General features: G+C 41.5%; 1 pseudogene; it reads right to left on the reverse strand.

The window, feature by feature from the left end:
- Positions 1–13,012: 13,012 nt before the first annotated feature.
- LOC119516459 lies at positions 13,013–14,886 on the reverse strand (annotated as a pseudogene).
- Between the last annotated feature and the right edge of the window lie 4,087 nt (positions 14,887–18,973).

Consider the following 18,973-nt stretch of genomic DNA (forward strand, 5'->3'; position numbering starts at 1 on the left):
TGGGCAGGACTGAATCCAGCCCCGCCTTCAAGGCGGTTCCGGACCTAAGCCGCGCCAGTTGGGAGCTAAGCGAAAGGAGAATCTGCCCATTTTGCTTTTGACCTTTTTCCCTCTATTTTTTTTTTTTTTTTTAAATTTCTTTCAAGACTATTTTTTTTTAGAGCAGTTTTATGTTTACAGAAAAAAATGTACAGGAAGTACAGAGAACTCCCACATAATCCTTGCCCTCCTTGCCCCCACAGTTTCTCCTGTTACTAGGAGAAATATTAGCATGGTACAAACCCATGAACCAGTATTGCTACATTATTGTTAACTGACGCCTATAGTTTACACTAGGGTTCATTCTTTGTGTTGGAGAGTTCTATGGGTTTTGACAAATGTGTAATGTCATGTATCCACAATTATTGTATCATACGGAATAGTCTCCCTGACCTAAATATTTCCTGTGCTACGTCTATTCAACCCTCACCTCTTTCTCCTGAATCTCTAGCAACCACTGATCTTTCTACTATCTCTACAGTTTTGCCTTTGAGGCATATATTTGGAATCAAACAGTATGTAACTTTTTCAGAAGGACTTCTTTCCTTTAGCAATACACATTAAAGGTTCTTCTATTTTTTTTTCTCCTCCATTTTTGTATCTTGTTAGCAAATTTCTTTTCTATTACTGACTTAACCACAGTTTGTTTATCCATTCACCTCTTGAAGGACATCTTGGTTGCTTCCATGTTTTGGCAGTTATGAATAAACTGCTATAGATATAAGTGTGCAGGTTTTTGTGTGGATGTAAGTTTTCAGCTCGATTGGTGAATACCTAGGAGTGTGACTGCAGGATCATGTGGTAAGCCTATGCTGAGCTTGGAAGAAACTTTCAGACTGTTTTTTTGAAGAGTTTGTACCATTTTGCATTCCTAACAGTAATGTATGACAATTCCTGTTGCTCTGTGTCCTCACCAGCATTTGTTGTTGTCAGTGTTTGGATTTTTGTCAATTCTGATAGATGTACAGTGGTTTAACTTGCAATTTCCTAATGACAGGATATTGAGCATCTTTTCATATGCTTATTTGCAATCAGTTTATCTTCTTTGGTAAAGTGTCTGTTTGGATCTTTTGCCCTTTTTTTCTTTTTATTGAATTTTAAGAGTTCTTATATATTTTGGATACAAGATATTTAACAGTGTTATTTGCAAAGCAAATTTTTAATTTTAATGAAATCCAACTTACTGATTTTTTATTTCATGTATTGTGCTTTTTGTGTTGTATCTGAAAAGTCGTCTCCAAACCCAAGGTTTCCTGGATTTTCTCCTATTTTACCTTTTTCTATGTTGTCCCGTTGATCTATTTGTCTATTCTTCCACCAATACTACATTGTCTGGTTCACTGTAGCTTTATAATATGTCTTAAAGTTGGGTAATGTCAGACTTTCAACTTCTTCTTTGGAACTGTGTTTGCTATTCTGGGCCTTTTTCCTTTCCATATAAACTTTAGAATTAGTTTCATCAATATCCACAAAATAACTTACTTGGATGTTGATTGGAATTGTATTGAATCTATAAATCAAATTGGGAAGAATCAGCTTCTTAATAATGTTGTCTTCTTATCCATAAACATGTAACATTCCTCATCTATTTAGAACTTCTTAATTTCTTTCATCAGAGTCTTGTAGTTTTCCTCATATGGATCTTGTACATATTTTGTTAGATTTGTATCTAAGAATTCCAATTTTTTGGTTCTAATGGAAATGGTGTTGTGTTTTTAACTTCAAATACCAATTGTTCATTGTTGGTATGTACGAAGGCAATTGAATTTTTTGTATTAACCTTGTATACTGCAACCTTGTATAATTGTTTATTAGGTCTAGGAGTTTTTTGATCAAATTATTTGGGATTTTCTACATAAGCAATCATATAATCTGCAAACAAAGACAGTTTTCTTTCTTGCTTCCTTCCCAATCTGTGTATCTTTTTGTATTCTTGCCTTATTGCATTTGTTAGAATTTCCAGTATGATGTTGAATAGGAGTGATGAGAGGGAACATCTTTGTTTTGTTTCCAATCTTAGGGGAAAGTATCCAGTTTCTCTTTATTAGGTATGATGTTAGTTGTAGGGTTTTTGCAAATGTTTATCAAGTTGAGGCTATTCCCCTCTATTTCTAGTTTACTGAGACTTTTTATCATGAATAGGTGTTAGATTTTGTCAAGTGCTTTCTCTGCATCTATTGATCAGATTATATGATTTTTCTTCCTGAGCCTGTTGATATGATAGATTGTATTAATTGATTTTTGAATGTCAAACTAGCCTTACATACCAGGAATAAATTTTACTTGGTTGTGGCATATAATTCTTTTTATACATTGTTGGATTTGAGTTGCTGATATTCTTTTGAGGATTTTGGCATTTATTTTCATGAGAAATATTGGTCTGTAATTTTCTTTCCTAGTAATGCCTTTGATTTTGATAACTGGGTAATGCTGGTCTCATAGTATGACTTATGAAGTGCTCTCTCTGCTTCTGTTTTCTGGTAAAGATTGTAGAGAATCGGTATCTTTTCTTCTTTACATGTTTTTAAAAAATCATCAGTGAAACCATTTGGGCCTGGTGCTTTCTGGTTTGAAAGGCTGTTAATTATTGATTCAATTTCTTTTGTAGATATAGGCCTGTTCAGATTGTCTGTTTCTCTTTGTGTGTTTTGGGATATTGTGCATTTCAAGAAATTGGTCCAATTCATCTAAGTTATCAGATTTGTGGTCATAGAGTTGTTCATAATTTTTCATTATTATCCTTTTACTGTCCATTGATCAGTTGCGATAACCCAGCCCTCCAATTCAAACTCCCGGTAGAGGAAGCCACGCTCTGCAGTCTCCCGAGACAGTCACTTCAGCAACATTTGTTGAGTATATTTCTTGACAACAGCATTTGTTTAGTACTTCAGAATTTACAAAACACCTCCAAACACAGACTCCCCTTTGACCTTTACAGTAAACCTTTAGGTAACTATTTTCAAGTCTGTTTTATGAATGAGAATATCCATCTTTAAGTGGGAGAGCTGGGATAAGAAGTCGCTAAGGGACAAGATCCAGCATTTATTAAGTATCTTTCATGGGCCTAGAACTGCACTAGGTGCTTTATTTACATTTAATGCTTTAAAAAACTGTGAGGCAGGTAGTATTTTCGTGCCCTTTTTTTTTTTATTTCTTTTGATAAGGCAACTGAGTCTCCAAGTGGTAAACAAAGTGACACAGCAATACGTGGAAGGGCAGGAACTGAAACTCAGCACTTTGTCTCATGTTTACTGCTTTTGCCTATCATTGCCTATATCAGTTATCTTTTCTGCACAACAAATTACCCCAAAACTTTGTGGGTTGGGTTAGGGAAACAGCAATCATTTCTTATTTCTCGGTTTCTTTGGGTCAGGAATTCAGAAGCATTGTGGCCAGGCTGTTCTGGCTGAGAGTCTCCGATGGAGCCCCAGTCAAGAAAGCTTGGCCAGGGCTGGAGGATTTGCTTCCACGGTGGCTCATCAACGGCTGGCAAGTTTGTGCTGGCTGTTGGCAAGAGGCCTCAGTTTCTCTCCATCTGGGTTCCTTGAGTGTCCTTGTTATAAGAGTGCTGGCTTCTTCCAGAATGAGTGAATCAGGAGAGAGCAAGGTCACAGTGTCTTTTATGACCTTGACTCAGAAGCCACACACTGCAGTAGCCCATTGGTGACACAGACCAGCCCTATTCGGTATGGGAGAATATCTCACAGGGAGTGAATATCAGGAGATGGGGATTATCTGGAGCCATCTCAGATGCTGGGTGAGATACTATTCATGTTTGTTAGCAACTGTGGAATGTCAGTGATAGCATGTTCATTGTGTTAACTGAGTTCAGAATCTGGAAGCAATGATTTTATAGAAAAAATCAGACTCAAGAGCTTTTGTCTACCAGTAAAGTGAATATTGGAAAGGATTAACATAAACACAGGTAGGATTTTGTTTTGAGGTATCTGATGAATTACATTTTTAAACATTCATTATAAGTTAAAAAAGAATATTTCCTAATATGGCTAAATTAATGTTACCATACTTAAAAATATTAATCCCTTAATGTCACCCAATATCTAATCCAATTCAAGTTGTTCCCAAATGTCGTTTTCATTTGTTTTATACAGAACTATGCAAAATTTCTTTTAATCTACAGTATGCCCTTTTATCATAACACTAACTTGGGAATTTATGGTTCTTTACCATAATTTATCAGTCTCGTCCTCCCACCCTTCCCTGGATGCTGTGCAGTGTTCTTCTGGCCTCTGGAGTTTCAAAATAATTGTTTCAACAGTTCCTGCCTCTTTAATAGTTACTTTCATGGAAGGACTGAATCCTGGAGCTCCTACTCTGCCATCTTCCCTGGAAGTCCTGATGCATTTTTTTTCCATAAAACAAAATTTTCTCTAACTGAAAGAACCTTCCTGGGACTAGATAATTGCCTTTACGAAAGAAAAGGAGGAAAAACGAAACAAAACACCAAAACCAGAATAGAATGAAATTCCAGTGTTCCAAATCAACTTGTTACTCATCAATATAAACCCACAGTGTCCTGACAAACAACATGCTTTCATTTTCTGTCTCATCCTAAAGTTCGAATCTTGATTCATTTCAGCAGAGACTCCATAGGCAACAGGAAAGATTGTGGCATTAAAATATTCATTCATACTTTTGAGGTAGTTCAACAGTAGGTCTTATTTCCGGGCAAGTTTGCAAACCATACTACACCAGAAGCATCATAACTTAAATGGGTGCTAAGATTCAAATGAGAGAAAGAAAGAAAGAAAGAAAGAAAAAAAAAAAAACCTCTGGGAATAGCCAGAGGCATTAAAGGAACCATAAGAATGCCAACTGTGATGGTTAGGTTCATGTATCAACTTGGCCAGGTGATGGTGTCTGGGTGTCTGGTCAAGCAAACACTGGCCTAACCGTTACTGCAAGGACATTTGTGGATGGTTAATAAACCAGAAAGCTGGTTTATTAAATCATCAGTCAACTGGCTGCAGCTATAACTGATTACATCAACGAAGGGCGTGCTTTCCATAATGAGAGAATGCAATCAGCTGGATCTAATCCAAACAGTTGAAGGCTTTTAAGTGAGACAGATAGAGGACCTTCAGTTCTCCTTCAGTTAGTCAGTAAAGTGTTTCCTGAGTTCATCGAACACCTTCATTGGAGTTGCCAGTTTGCTGCCTGCTCTACAGAATTTCGACTCGTGTCTACCCACAGTTGTGTGAGAAACTTTTATGAAATCTTATATTTATAGATATCTCTTGTTGATTCTGTTTCCCTAGAGAACCCTAACTAATACAACTTGGTACTGGGAGTGGTTCTTGAAAAACAGAATCTTAAAATGGGCTTTTAAAATTGGTTTTCTACTCTGATTAGATTCAAAGGCACTAATGACTCCATTTCCAATAATCAAGATGGCACTAAAAGTCCATGGCATGAGTTGGAAATGGAGATACGCAAAATATCACCATTTGATTCTCCTAATCGTACTCTTGTATGAAGCAAGGCTCTGGGTGGCAGTGTTTTTGACACCTTAATAGAGTTTTGCAGAGTTAAGAGGTATGACAGCATTGGCTAGTTGCTCTTAAATACACTGGATAAAGTTATAACAGAAAGGGATGAGCTAAAGGCTTCAAATTTGAAACTTAAGCACCGTATGACAGAAGTAAAGGTTTCTATGTGTGCCCTGAAAGAAAATCTTATTTCCTGTGGCCATAGACTTGAGATTTCTGAAAACCAGACCCAGAGTCTCATTGTGCCAGTAGCAGATTTACAGCTAAAATCTCAACCTCGCAGGGTGTCTGCTGTTAAAGTAAAAACAATGATTGGAAAAGAATGGGATCCTGAAACTTGGAATGGGGACATATGGATTAATAATAATGGCAGTGAGGACATTGGAACCCTGGATTCTGCTAACTCTTTGTTAGATATACTGTAGTGGTCTGTTCTGAGGAAACAGCCCTCCCCCATCTCCAATCTGCCCTGAGGAGACAACTAGCTAACCTCCAGCCTGCTTTGAGAGAACAGTTTCCCAACCTTCAGTCAGCCCTGAGGAGCCTGCCATCCAACCTCCACCTAAAGAGATTAACCCTTCAGTGCCTGCCAAACCTGTAATCACCTCCCCTGAGGAAGCAGCCCTCACTCACTCCTCTGTCTGGAGAGATTAATCCTGTTTCATGAGATGAAACTGCAACAGAATGTCCTGAGGTAAATGGCTTGAGGGATACTTCTAATTCTTTTCATGACTTACCCCCCCACCAGTCTTTGCTTCAAGATCTCTAACTAGAGTAAAATCCCAACAGGCCCCGAAGGGTGAGGTACAAAGTGTGACCCATGAGGAAGTATGCTATACTCCAAAAGAACTGTATGAGTTTTCCAATTTATACAGACAGAAATCAGGGGAATATGTGTGGGAATGGATATTAAGGGTGTGGGATAATGGTGAAAGGAATATGAAGTTGGATCAGGCTGAATTTACTGATATGGACCCACTAATCAGAGATTCTGCATTCAGTGTTGTAGCTTGAGGGGTTAGAAAGGGCATTAACAGTTTGGGTGGTTGGCTGAAACATGGATCAAAAGGCGGCCGACATTACCTGAGGTCGAAATGCCAGAACTGCCCTGGTATAATGTAGAGGATGGGATTCAAACACTTAAAGAGATTGGAATGTTAGAGTGGCATTACTGTGGAAGACCTACTCATACACCCCTGAAATGTCCAGAGGACACACCTTTTACCAGGACTGTGAGGAATAAATTTGTGAGACTAGCTCTGTCATCCCTGAAGAGCTCTGTAGTCGCCCTTCTCTGTAGGTCAGATATTACTGTGGGAACTGCTGCCACTGAGTTGGAATCCTTAAACACAATGTGGATAATTGGATTCCGAGTAGGCAGAAGCTACGTGGCAGCAGTTAATCACCAAAGACAAGGTGGGCAAGGCTACCATAATGGAAAACAGGCTCAAAACAGCAATCAAAATAATCTGATTCACAGAGACTTATGGAGTTGGCTAGTAGATCATGGAGTGCTTGCTAGTAAAATAGATGGGCATTCAACTAAATCCTTGTTTGATCTGTATAAGCAGAAGAATTGTAGGTCAAGTGAACAAAAGTCTACCTTGAATTGCAAAAACAGAGGGTCATGGTCCCTTAATCAATTCCCAGACTTGAGACAGTTTACAGATCCACAGCCCCTTGAATAAGAGCAAAGCTGGGTACCCTTGGGGAATAACCCTGTTACACTGCCAAAAATTTATACTGTTAATCTTCCTCTCAGCCTTCCCCAGGGTGACCTATGGCCTTTTACCAGGGTGACTGTGCATTGGGGAAAAGGAAATGATCAGATATTTTGGGGATTATTAGACACTGGTTCAGAAGTGACATTAATTCCAGGAGACCCAAAACATCACTCTGGGTCCACCAGTCAGAGTTAATGGAGGTCTGGTGATCAATGGAGTTTTAGCTTAGGTCCATCTCACAGTGTGTCCAGTGGGTCCCTGGACCCATTCTGTAGTTATTTCCCCAGTGCCAGAATGCATAATTGGAATACACATAGTCAGCAACTGGCAGAATCCTGACATTGGTTCCCTGACTCGTGGAGTGAGGGCTATTATGGTGGGAAAGGCCAAGTGGAAGCCACTAGAACTTCCCTTGCCTAGCAAAATAATAAACCAGAAGAAATACTGGATTCCTGGAGGGACTGCAGGGATTAATGCCACTATTAAGGACTTGAAGGATGCAGGGGTGATGATTCCCATCACATCCCCATTCAACTCGCTTATTTGGCCTGTGCAGAAAACAGATGGATATTGGAGGATGACAGTGGATTATCATAAGTTTAACCAGGTGGTGACCCCAATTGCAGCTGCTGTTCCAGATGTGGTATCACTGCTTGAACAAATCAACACATCCCCTTGTACCTGGTATGCAGCTGTTGAGCTAGCAAATGCTTTTTTCTCAATAGCTGTTAGTAAGGACCAGCAGGAACAGTTTGCATTCAGCTGACAAAGCCATCAGTATACATTCACTGTGCTACCTGAGGGATATATCAACTCTCCAGCCCTATGTCATAATATTGTCTGCAGGGATCTTGATCATTCTCCCTCCCACAAGACATCATACTGGTCCATTATATTAATGATATCATGTTGATTGGACCTGGTGAGCATGAAGTAGCAAGTACTCTAGATTTGTTGGTAAGGTATTTGCGTGTCAGAGGATGGGAGATGAATCCAATAAAAATACAGGGGCTTCCCACTTCAGTAAAATGTCTAGGTGTCCAGTGGTATGGGGCCTTCTAAGGTAAAGGATAAGTTGATGCATCTGGCCTCTCCTATGACCAAAAAAGAGGCACAATGCTTAGTCGGCCTCTTTGGATTTTGGAGACAACATATTCCTCATTCAGATGTGCTACTCTGGCCCATTTACTGAGTGACCAGAAAAGCTTCTAGTTTTGAGTGGGGACTGGAACAAGATGAGGCTCTGTGGCAGGTCCAGGCTGCTGTGCAAGCTGCTATGCCACTTCGAACATATGATCCAGCTTATCCAATGGTGCTGGAAGTGTCAGTGGCAAATAAAGATGCTATTTGGAGCCTTTGGCAGGCTCCTATATGAGAATTGTAATGCAGGCCCTTAGGATTTTGGAGTAAAGCCTTACCATCCTCTACAGATAACTACTCTGCATTTGAGAAGCAGCTTTTGGCCTGCTATTGGGCCTTAGTAGAGGCAGAACACTTAACCATGGGCCACCAAGTTACCATGAGACCTGAGTTACCTATCATGAGTTGGGTGTTTTTCGACCCACCAAGCCATAAAGTTGGGTGTGCACAGCAGCACTCCATAATATAATGGAAATGGTATATATGAAATAGAGATTGAGTGGGTCCTGAAGGTACAAGTAAATTACATGAGGAAGTGGCCCAAATGCCCATGACCCCCACTCCTTCCACCTTACCGTCTCTTTCCCAGCCCACAGCTATGGCATCTTGGAGCGTTCTTTACAATCAGTTGATGAGGGAGAGAAAACTCGGGCCTGGTTTACAAATGTTTCTGCATGATATGCCAGCACCACCTGAAAGTGGACAGCTGCAGCACTGCAGCCCCTTTCTGGGATGTCCCTGAAGGACAGTGGTGAGAGGAAATCCTCCCAGTGGGTAGAACTTCAAGCAGTACACCTAGTTGTTCACTTTTCTTGGAAAGAGAACTGCCCAGAGGTGCATTTGTGTACTGATTCATGGGCTGTTGCTAATGGTTTGGATGGATAGTCAGGGACTTAGAAGGAACATGATTGGAAAATTGGTGACAAAGAAGTCTAGAGAAGGGATATGTGGATAGACCTTTCTGAGTGGGCAAAAAACAAGAAGATATTTGTGTCCCAGCAGAATGCTCACCAGAGGGTGACTTCAGCAGAAGATTTTAATAATCAAGTGGATAAGATGACCCATTTGGTGGATACCAATCAGCCTCTTTCTCCAGCCACTCCTGTCATTTCCCAATGGGCTCATTAATAAAGTGGTCATGGTGGTAAGGATGGAGGTTATGCATGGGCTCAGCAACGTAGACTTCCACTCACCAAGGTCGACTGGGCCACAGTCACTGCCAGCAGCAGAAACCTACACTCAGTCCTTGATATGGCACCATTCCCTGAGGTGATCATTCTGCTACCTGGTGGCAAGTTGACTACATTGGACCACTTCCATCATGGAAGGGGCAGCGATTTGTTCTCACTGGAATGCACACATACTCTGGATATGGGTTTGCCTTCTCTGCACACAATGCTTCTGCCAAAACTACCATCTGTGGACTTACGGAATGCCTTATCCACCATCATGGTATTCCACACAGCATTGCTTCTGACCAAAGAACCCACTTCACCGCAAATGAGGAGAGGGAATGGGCACATGCTCATGGAATTCTCTGTTCTTACCATGTTTCCCATCATCCACAGGAAGCTGGGTTGATAGAATTGTGGAATGCCCTATTGAAGACTCAATTACAGCACCAACTAGGTGGCAGTGCCTTTCAGGGCTGGGGCAGTGTTCTTCAGGAGGCTGTGTATGCTCTGAATCAGCATCCACTCTATGGTACTGTTTCTCCCATAGCCAGGATTCATGGGCCCAGGAATCAAGGGGTGGAAACAGGATTGGCACTACTATCACTCCTAGTGATCCACTAGGAAAATTTTTGCTTCCTGTCTCTGCAAGCTTAAACTCTGCTGGTCTATAAGTCTTAGTTCCAAAAGAAGGAGGGCTTCCACCAGGAAACACAACAATAATTGCATTGAACTGGAAGTTAAAACTGCTACCTTGCCACTTTGAGCTTCTTATGCCTCTGAATCAACAGGCAAGGAAGGGGATTACTGTACTGGCTGGGGTGATTGATCCTGGTTGTCAAGGGGAAATAGCACTGCAACTACACAATGGAGGTAAAGAAGAGTTTTCCTGGAATACAGGAGATCCCCTAGGGCGTCTCTTAGTATTACCATGCCCTGTGATTCAAGTCAATGGAAAACTGCAACAGCCCAATCCAGGCAGGACTACCAATGGCCAAGAAACTTCAGGAATGAAGGTTTGAGTCTCCCCACCAGGCAAAGAACCACGGCCAGCTGGAGTGCTTGCTGAGGGTAAAGGGAACATGGAATGGGTAGTGGATGAAGGTAGTGATAAATATGAACTATGACCATGTGACCAGTTTCAGAAATGAGGACTATGATGGCATGAATAGTTCCTCCTTGTTTTGTTATGAGTATGTTTATTTGTCTGTAAAGCAAATATCTTTGTTTTCTTCTCTATCTCATCCTCTTATCATATGACATAAACTGTATTGTTTATTTTTCAGTATTTAAGTTAAAGGAAATCAAGTTTAAGAGTTAATGTCACCCAACGACTTGCACCGTATTCTGGAGAGATTTAGTGTTTCCGGTAGTATGCAGGACAGCTGATTATTGTTAGGTGAAATATATGTCTGTTATTGTTCTCTACTTAGAGATAAAGTATGGTTTAACGTGATGTGTATAACTCCCAAGTTGACAAGGGGTGGGCTGTGATGGTTAGTTTCATGTGTCAACTTGGCCAGATGACGGTGTCCGGGTGTCAGGTCAAGCAAGCGCTGGCCTGTTACAGCAAGGACATTTGTGGCTGGTTAATAAACCAGAAGACTGGTTTATTAAATCATCAGTCAACTGGCTGAAGCTGTGTCTGATTACATCAATGAAGGGTGTGTCTTCCATAATGAGAGAATGCAATCAGCTGAATTTAATCCAATCAGTTGATGGCTTTTAAGTGAGAAAGATAGAGGACCTTCACTTCTTCTTTGGCTAGCCAGTGAAGCATTTCCTGAGGAGTTCATCAAACGCCTTCATCAGAGTTGCCAGTTTGCTGCCTGAGGAGTTCATTGAACACCTTCATTGGAGTTGCCAGTTTGCTGCCTGCCCTATGGAATTGGACTCGTGCAAACACACAGTTGCGTGAGACACTTTTATGAAATCTTATATTTACAGATATCTCTTGTTGATTTTGTTTCCCTAGAGAACCCTAACTAATACACCAACTGTATTTAAACCCCTTTTTTAAAAAAGAGAAATTTTTTTTTTTGGCTTAGAATATGTCACTCTAAATGAATTTATGTCAGCTGTCAATGAAAGAATGTCACTAATATACTGTGGACACCTTTTGCAATGTAAATCCATGCCCCTTTTTTTACATGGTGAACTTCAACCTAGCAATTATTACAACAAATGTTATAGTCTAAGGCTCAAACACATTTTCACAATTTTGAAATTGAATTGGGTACAAACCAAATAGAATTTACATCATAACAAACATTTCCATCTGAGACTGTGCATTGATCTCAGGGCCTTTTCATGCAGGTGCTTTTCTAAGTCATCAAGGTTATCTTCAGCTTCACTTTCAGTCTCCTTTTTAGGCTCTGGCTCTGCCTGTGGTTCTTCCTGTGTTGAGGTAGTTGTGGGAGCACCAGCTGCTGCAGGGATTACAGTAGCTGCAGCCACAGTTTTTTCCTTTTTGCATTTTTTGGTGCTTCTTATGCTGCTTCTCCTTTTTGTGTTTCTTGTCCTTTTTTTCTTTCTGCCTCCTTCTTGGTCTGAATTCCTTACTGGAGATGGGCTTTGTGTTGGGCTTTTAGCCTTTTGGACTGGTACCACTGGTGACCAGTCTGTAGAGGGTCACTGAGACTGGACAGGGGATGGAGCTACTTGGGGTATTTTAGCTGCTGGCTCAGGAGATCTGAGACAGATGGAGAGGATGTGACCCTCCTTACAGATTGAGGGCTTGGTGAGGCAGCCTTTTTTTTTGTCTTTTTATGTTCCAAAGTTCTGGAGACTCTCCTAATGGGCCTAGTACTCGGAGATGGGGACTGCCTTCTTTGGGGTGATGATAATGCCCCTCTTCAAATGGAGGGAGGGCTTGAGGTGGTCTGAAGAGATTGAGGCCATGGTGAGGGTGAACACCATTTGTCTGGTTGTGGAGATCGGCCTCCCAGGTAGATTGGCTCGGGGAAGACCCTTCCCTATGCTTTGGTGATAACAATGGTGAACTTCTCTTGGTGACTGGGGAGCTTGTTTGTTTGGGAGGTGGAGAATGGGAGACCCTACACCTTGGTGGTAGAGACGGTGATGCCCTTCATTTAGGAGGGGGAGGGGGAGAAGCTGTTCTTCTCTTTGGAGGTGGAGAAGGAGAGGATCACCTCTGTATTGGAGGAGACTGTCTTCTTGGGGAAGGTGAGCACAGACGTGGTGGAGGAGAAGGAGTCCCTCGTGGTGGAGGTGTGGAATATCTGCGCTGCTGAGGAGCTGGAGAAGCAGAACATTGCCTTCTGGTGGGTGGTGGGGAGGGACTTCTCCATCTACCTCTAGGGGAAGTCTCTTTCTGGTGCTTTAATAGTGATGGAAAGGCACTTCGGGAAGGGGAATGTCTCTGTCACTTGCCTACCTCACCATTCTTCACATGGGACCTCTTGGGTCACTTGCTCGTCTTCTGAGGAGGAGGAGGAGGAGCTGAGTCCAGATGAAGACTGCTGGTTTTGTCATCTGTATTGGTGTCTCTGCTGTACAGAGTCTGCTGCTGCCATTTTGCCACCTTTATCTTCAGATTCAGATAATTCTACTTCTTTAGGCTTGGGTGCTGGTGAAGGAGACTCTCTTTTATCAGTACCTTTATGTTTGTCACTTTACCTGAAGTTCTCCCTGGACTGGAAAGACAACTTTTTCTGGTACGGTTTGACTGCTGGGGTGTTGGGGAATGATGAGTTTTTGGTGGTGAAGTTGCTGGAGGTGAAGGCTGGTGCCCTTGCTTTGGAGGACTTGCTGAAGGAGATAACCTACGAGTTTTTCAAGAGAGCCTGGATGTCCTCTTGGGAGGCTTCTTTGGTGGTGACTGGGAATGAGAGGAAGGTGATGATGAGCTACTCCCAGAAAGCATACTGATGAGCGCCTTCTTTGTCTCACTGGAGATCGACTCCATCTATGCCTTGGTGGGGAAGGCATACGTCTTGGTGGAGTTCTTCTCTGAAGAAAAGGCTGTCGTCTTGGGCTTGGCCACCTTTAGATGAAATGATCTTGATCAGGATCTATGGCACCATCTAGGTTGAGGATGAGATGGAGAAAGGGAATGAGTCTGGGACCTTGATTTGAAACATGAGTGAGATCTTGGTTGAGTCTTTTCCTTTTCTTTTTTGGAATTTTTTTTCTGGAGAAGGTTCTTTAGGCTCTGGTACAGGTTCAGGCTTGTGAACTTTCAGGATGTCACTAGTAGAAGTGGCTTCTTGTACTAAAGGTTCTTTCACTTTTATTGAAGGTTCTGGGAGCTCTAGAGTTTTTGCCTTTTCTGGAGCAGGTGAAGACTCCAGCTCTCGATTCTGTGACGGGGAGATTGAGAATGACTGGGTTTTCTCTTTCTCCTGACAGGAAGATCTTCTTGTAGGGAAAGGAGATCTGGATTTGTGTCTTCTTGGGCTTTGAGACCTTTCTCTTTTTTTCCTGCTGCTTTCTTTTTCTTCCTTATCCCTCTTTGTCTTCATCTTGCTTTTTCATAGATGCCAATTTTAAAAATTAAATTCAGTTTTATTGAGATATATTCACATACCATACAATCATCCATGGTGTACAATCAGCTGTTCACAGTACCATCATATAGTTATGCATTCATCACCCCAATCTATTTTTGAACATTTTCCTTACACCAGAAAGAATAAGAATAAAAAATAAAAGTGAAAAAGAACACCCAAATCATCTCCCCCATCCCACCCTATTTTTCATTTAGTTTTTGTCCCCATTTTTCTACTCATCCATCCAGACACTGGGTAAAGGCAGTGTGATCCACAAGGTTTTCACAATCACACTGTCACCCCTCGTAAGCTACATTGTTAAACAATTGTCTTCAAGAGTCAAGGCTACTGGGTTGGAGTTTGATAGTTTCAGTTATTTACTTCTAGCTATTCCAATACATTAAAACCTAAAAAGGGTTATCTACATAGTGCATAAGAATGTCTACCAGAGTGACCTCTCGACTCCATTTGAAATCTCTCAGCTGGTGAAACTTTATTTCATTTCATTTCTCATTTCCCTTTTGGTCAAGAAGATATTCTCAATCCCACGATGCCAGGTCCAGATTCATCACTGGGAGTCATATCCTGCATTGCCAGGGAGATTTACACCCCTGGGAGTCAGCTCCCACATAGGGAGGAGGGCAGCGAGATCATCTCCTAAATTGGATGCCAATTTTTCTTGTTCAGTCTGTCTCTGTTTTATTTCTTCTTTCTTCAGTTCTAGGAAAGCAGAAGGGATTCCAGCAATGTTTTCTTGTGCACTTAACAGCAGGGGCCACAGTTCTCCCATAAATTCTCTAGAATTCTTTCCATTCAAAAACCCAGTCAGGTTGATTTGCATCATTTTGGAGTCTGGATTCTTCAATTCCAGCTGGTTGAATATAAACTCAAATCACATCATCTTCAAATCCAAGGATTTCCGTTATTCGTTTTGTTGTCTAAGGCTTTATAAACTCCAAATTTACTTTGCTCATGCCCACCTTTTTTTCTAGGCATTCTGCAAATTTCAACTGCTTCAGTAGCTTCTGTTTGTTGCTGAACCAATTATCCTGTTCTGCATTAGTTCCATGAAGAATCCTGCATCCACCTTGCTGCCTGGCTGAGAGATCCTGATGCATTTTAAAATAGCTTATTGAGATCTGATGAAATTACGGTAAACTAGACATATGTAAAGTGTACAATTTGTTGAATTTTGAACTATGCATACACCCATCACCAACATAAAGGTAGTGAATATTTTCATCACCCACAAAACTCTCTTTTGCCCATTTGTAATCCATCCTAACTTCCACCCTTGTCCCCAAGCAACCAATGATATACTATCTGTCACTGAGTGTTGGTTTTCATTTTTAAAAATTTTATATAAAATGGAACCATACAGTGCATTCTCATCTCAAGCTTTCACTTAACCTAATGATTTTGACAATCATCCATGTTGTTACTGTATCATTTGTTGTTAAAAAATTAAACGTTTTTAACAACTTTATTGAGATATAATCAACATAAAATATACTGCATGTATTTAAAGGGTACAATTTGGTAAGTTTTGACCCATTGTATGCATTGTGAAACTGTTACTGCAATCAAGAGAATGAACACATCAATCATCCCCAAATGTTTTATTTTATTTTGTTATTTCTTTTTTTCTGCTTGCAAAATTTTTTTTATTCAAAGAGTTAAAACTTTTGAAAAGATTCCTTATCCATCATATGTTTGTTTAAACCATATTTTTCTCTTCTTGGTTTTCTGTAATGTATTTTAAATCTATGTAGTCCTTACAATCCTTTGCCTTTGTGAAGGCTACAAATATTATAATCTTTTTTTAATTCATTTTATTGGGATATATTCACATACCACGCAGTCATACAAAACAAAGCGTACATTCAGTTGTTCACAGTACCATTACATAGTTGTGCATTCATCACCAAAATCAATCCCTGACACCTTCATTACCACACACACAAAAATAACAAGAATAAAAATTAAAGTGAAAAAGAGCAATTAAAGTAAAAAAAGAAGACTGGGTGCCTTTTTTTCTTCCCCCATTTTTCTACTCATTTATTCATAAACTGGACAAAGGGGAGTGTGGTCCATATGGCTTTCCCAATCACATTGTCACCCCTCATAAGCACATTTTTATACAATTGTCTTCAAGATTCATGGGTTCTGGGGTGTAGTTTGGTAGTTTCAGGTATTTACTGCTAGCTATTCCAATTCACTAGAACATAAAAAGGGTTGTCTATATTGTGCGTAAGAGTGCCCACCAGACCCAAATGTTTTATTGTGTCCCTTTTTAGTCCCCTCCTTCCTATTTCTCCCTGTCCTTATCCCCAGGCAACCACTGATCTTGAGGTCACTATAGATTTCTTTGCATTTTATAGAACTTTGTATAAATGGAATCATATAGCATGTACTCTCTTTTCATCTGGCTTCTCATTTTTGTGGTTCCTCTATGTGTTGCAGGTATCAATAGTTCATTTGTAAAATTATTATTGCCGAGTAGCATTCCATTGTATAGATTGACTACAATTTCTTTAGCCATTCACCTGTCAGTGGAAATTTGGATTATTTCCATTTCTTGGCTATCGTAAAGCTGCTATGAACATTTGAGAGCAAGTCTTTGGTCAGATATATGTTTTTATTTCTCTCCTATAAATACTTAAAAGTGGAATGGCTGCATCATAGGTAGGTGTACATTTAACCTTTTAAGAAACTGCCAAACCGGTTTTTGAAGTGGTTGAAACATTTTACCTTCCCACCAGCATGTATGAGAGTTTCAGTTGTTCCACATCCTCACCAACCTTTGGTGTGGTCCGTCTTTTAAATTTAATTATTCTAGTGGGTGTGCAGAGGTATCTCATTATGGTTTTAATCTGCATTTCCCTGATGACTAATGAAGTTAAGCATCTTTTCATGTGTGAACTGGATGTTCATAGATCTTCTTTCATGAGGCATTTATTTGAACTTTTGAAATCAGGTGGTTTGTCTTCTTATTCAGTGAAATGTTAAGTACAGAAGTGCTATAAACATGCCAGTTATTTGCATCAGGGACAGTAGTTGCTGCCCAAATTTCCCTCCTGACTCCTTAGGTTTGCTGTCCCCATCATGATGAGAAATCTGCTGTTGGTGGTGAAGGGTAAGAAGTCTGGGCAAAGGCTGCAGAAGGAGCCAGGGGCCCAGGGCTGAGTGCAGGGTGGAGAGGAAAGGAGAGGTGAGGTTGGCGGGTATCTTACAGTATCATAAGCTCTGAAAGGCGGGCCCATGTCACTGGGAAGGTGATTGTGTCTGGGCACCACAATCTACTCTTTGGTGCCAGCACCCACATGACCTGGGTTGAGTATCCCTTAAACTACTGACATTTAAATTACAAAGAAATCTGGTCAAGAACTGAAAACCCGGTAGCTTTATCCCATCTCCAAATGGATGTCCGGGTAAAGGAGAATCAGTCAGGAGGGTGGGTTTGGTGGTCTTTACTGGGCTTCCTCATGGAGGTTTGGCAAATCACTGAGCACTGGCTGAGAGGTCCTGGCCAATAATGTTAATTAGGATGATGAGGACAATATTAAGAATTCTTTACATTTATTGAGCCTGTGACAAGTTTGAAAGTATTGCCTTGCCTACTATACTTCCCTTTGAGAGAGGCAGAGCAGAGGTCAGTATCCCCACTTTCCAGTTAAGCCAACTGAGGTTCTGAGGGTCTGGGAGTAATGGAGCCGGGGATCCCACTCCTTCTCAGCTCCAGAGAGACGGGGCTGAGCCGTTCCCAGAGCAGACGCCAGCGTCTTCCGTTGTCGACCTCCCTTACGGTTTCCCAGCTCTGAAATGGTACTTCGGGTCTGTCTGCTTTTCTCTCCACCCTCCTTCTGTTGAGGAGAGTGTGGACCCAACTTCCTGTGGAATTTTTTTCCTCCCACGTTTATTTATTGCAGAAACATGTGCTGTAAATTAAAAACAAACAAACAAAATGAGAAACAACTGTGCTTACTGGATTTTTAAACCAAGGGAACTTGAGTAAGTCCTATAACCTCAAGAAACCAGTTCCCTGGAAGAGATAAAGGGACAACAATCTATCCTGCCGAAGCCTTGGCCCCCTGGGCCTGTATTTGTTTCTAATTCAGGTCTGCAAATGGGCTGGGCCCCCTTTAGTCACCACCCAGCGCTTTATCTTCCTTGACCCAGCCCAGGGCGGTGCTGCAGGATCCAGGTCACGCTGCAGACGGTCCTTCCCGCGGCGGCGCTGCCCGGGGGCGCCCTCCGGTAATGCCGACAGCGCCACCCGGTGGCCAACCTGGGGATCAAGTAGCCAATTAGAAGGAGTAGGTCGGGGGTGTCGGAGGTGGGGAGCCCGTGGGGGGACCTAGCTTTGGTCCGGATTGGATGGAAACCACTCTAGTCTCCCCGCGGAGAAAGATGAGACATGCCTGTTGGAGCATTCTGATGCCCACCTCCGTGGCTTCAGTTGTTTCGACTTAAGCGTTTTCCCTCTTTTTTTTTTTTTTTTTTTTTTTTTCTGTCTGTGTGGAAGTGGGATCTGTGGCAGGACAGTGTCTGGGGTCCGGGAAGCCCTGTCATGAGGTCTTTCTTGGGGTCCTCTGGTCTGCTTCTGTAGCATATTTAAAGGTCTCATTAGGTGTGCCAATCCACATTTTCTCCCTCCCTCTGGCTTCCCTGGGAATGTTTGTATTCATCTGCTCCATCAAATACCTCAGTTTTCTGGACTCCTATGTTGTCAGATTGACTCAGGGTGTGTCTTCAAGACACCTGGGATCCAAGATTCTTATGAGCAATCTTGGCATCTGTGAAATGGGGTGAAGGGAGCCACCATCCTTGTCAAACAGGCCCCCCTTGCTCAAAGCTCTGCTCTGGAGTCCCCTGAA

Source organism: Choloepus didactylus, chromosome 20 (genome assembly GCF_015220235.1).
Source record: "Choloepus didactylus isolate mChoDid1 chromosome 20, mChoDid1.pri, whole genome shotgun sequence".
In the NCBI taxonomy this organism is placed as follows: Eukaryota; Metazoa; Chordata; class Mammalia; order Pilosa; family Megalonychidae; genus Choloepus; species Choloepus didactylus.